This window comes from Pinus tabuliformis, chromosome 5_2 (assembly GCF_031772625.1).
Source record: "Pinus tabuliformis cultivar Carrire ecotype Pingquan chromosome 5_2, CPIR1, whole genome shotgun sequence".
Classification (NCBI taxonomy): domain Eukaryota; kingdom Viridiplantae; phylum Streptophyta; class Pinopsida; order Pinales; family Pinaceae; genus Pinus; species Pinus tabuliformis.
Genome location: NC_142306.1, coordinates 775839934 through 775842974, shown reverse-complemented (window position 1 = coordinate 775842974; position 3041 = coordinate 775839934).

Sequence of the window (3041 nt, the reverse complement as noted above, 5' to 3'; positions counted from 1 at the left end):
ACAAGTGTATTAATCGTTTTATTAGCAAATATTTTCAAAACCAATCATATCACCCAACATTATCTAATTTATATTTTATATTTTTATATTACCCCTGATTAATTTTAAAAAATTATTATAAAATTAAATAATCTTATTAAATAATTTTATTCTCTAATAAATAAAAATATAAGATATATACATTATATAAAAATTGTTAAAATATATATGATTAATATAAATTTATAAAGTTTCACAAATATACACTTAAAAAAAAAAAAACATATTAGCTTACAAAAACATACTAGTATACAAAAACATGATACTTTAACCTACACCATATCAAATTCATCATCGCTCTATAATTTCTCCACCCTACCATAAGGATAACTATCTCAATCATGGATGAAATTGTTTAAAATATTTTTAAAGTAAACTTGAAACCATATCAAACAAGTATGACCTAGGGTTAGTGTGTGAAGAGATAGGACTTTTGCCTTGAATTTATGGTGGTGATGAGGGGTGCTAGTGTTTATGATAGTGGATGATGGTGTATATGAAGATAGTGGTTAACGATAATGATGATGGATGGTGGTTGTTGTAGTTATTTTTTACATTAAAGAACATTACATTTTTTTTTTATATAATTGCTAATTTGTTTGCCAGCGAAATCGCATACATATACAAATTCCTGCGGTGAAATGGTCATTATGCACTGTTCTAATTATTTTTAATAATATTTTTATGTTATTTAAATGATTTTAATTTTATAGAAATATAATCTTATATTTTTATAAAGTTAATTATTTATAATATAGAATTATTATTAAAAAAAGAAAATTGAGACCAATCTTTATTTTGAAATACGAAAACCACATTTGGTACTATGTATTACATGGTTAAAAGTCCAAATCCGTATATTAAAATATTATTTCTATGCATTCAAGCCTTGTGCCCACCCTGCATTTCACACATTAAAACATTGGTATATACATTATCTAGAGATGTGTGAAATATTAAATCAATGGATTGCGGGGGGCCTAGCCTATCTGGCTTTTAACCTACCCCCTCCGCAAAGTTGTTTCACTCTTACCGCTTTTTAGAGTTGTCTTCATCTCATGCATTGTGAGACACCCCCTACCTAAACCACTTACCATCTACTAATGCCCGCAAGACCGTTGTAAAACCACTTTTTTACATTGACTCAAATTTATAAATATCAGACTGGAATGTCTACAAGGTATGCAAGCCAATTTAAAAATTATAAAGTGTGTATCGAGGGCAATAATGGAGGGGGCATTATTATTTTTTACTGGAATTATGGGAAAAAGCTTGAGGTAAGAGGAGGTTGAGTGAAATGTGGTAAAATGAGACCAACATACAAAACATGGAGTTTCCAATGCTAGAAAGAGATTTTTCCTCGTGGAATAATTTTACAGAGATAAAAATGAAATTTTACAACGCAGAGAAATTGAGACCAACCCTGAAATACAAAAACCAAGGGGTCGAAAGTCAAATTAATTAAAATATTATTTCTGTCCATTCAAACCTTATCCCCACCCCACATTTCACATATTAAAACATTGTTATATACATTACCTCGAGATGTGTGAAATATTAAATCAATGGATTCTGGGGGCCTAGCTTACTTGATTTTTAACCTACCCCCACAAAGTGATTTGACTCTTCTTTTTACAAATGTCTTCATCTCATGCATTGCTAGATCCCCTACCTAAACCATTTACCATCTACTACCCCACACAAGACCATTGTAAAACCATTTTTTTACATTGATTTAAATTTGTAAATGTCAGGCGGGAATGTCTACAAGGTATGTAAGCCAATTTAAAAATTATAAAATGTGTATCGAGGGAAATAATAGAGGGAGCATTTTTATTGTTACTGGAATGAGATTAAGGTATGAAAGTCAATTTAAAAATTATAAAATGTGTATCGAGGGCAATAATGGAGGGAGCATTTTTATTTTTACTGGAATGAGATTATGGGTGAAAACTTGAGGTAAGAGGAAGCTAAGTAAAATGAGGATACATATTCTAGAAATACACTTCAATACAAAACATAGAGTTTCCAATGCTTGAAAGAGATTTGTCCTCATGGAATAATTTTATAGAGACAAAAATGAACTTTTACAGAGTAGATAAATAATGTTTTATACTATGGATATAAGGAGGAAAGTAATTATAAAGAGGAAAATGCTTGTGAAGAGAAAATTTGGATAATTGCTTATCCAAAGTTTTTATAGAAGTAAAAAAGTGAGTTGAAAAGGGAGACACGGTTTTCAAAACCATGGGAAAGAAAAACAACAGATGGTTTTCACAAAAAAGGGAGAATTATTTATGGATTTTCATTTCTTCATACGTATATAAAAAGTGGGCAAAACTAAATATGAAAATAGTGGATTGTTTGGGTAAATTGTATTTAATTTCACTTATGACATTCATAAACAAATAAATGCTACAATGAATAAGTATGACAGGACATGGTTTTCAAAACCATGGATGGGTTTACAAAGCAATATTTTGGGATTTGATTTATGAAATTTACCAGAAAAGGAACAATTTTACAGGTCAAAATAAGACATGGATTTCAAAACAAGACATAGAGTTCAATCAATGAATGGTTTTACGAGATAAAATCATTTGAGGAAATATTTTGGGTTTTCATTTATGGAATTCATGGAAATATGGAAATATGATTTTAATAAACTTTTGGAAATATTTTTATCAAAATATTGTCATGAATTATCGACCAGGATCGGTAAACTAACGAAGTGTAAGTGCACTATATGTGCTAGAATCCTTCAATTATTCAAATTGAAATGCACATGATTGAATTCATTATTGAGATTAATCCTACGAAATATGATCACATTCTTATGAAAATGATGTCTAAGCAATAAAACACAGAAAGAAAACATTCAAACTCTTAATCTAGACAATAAATCTCACACTTGCAAAAAGTAATAATAAGACTCAATTCATGGAACTCTTCAAATTCTATTGCATGTCTATCACTCTATTTTGTAAGAAACTTGAATCAAT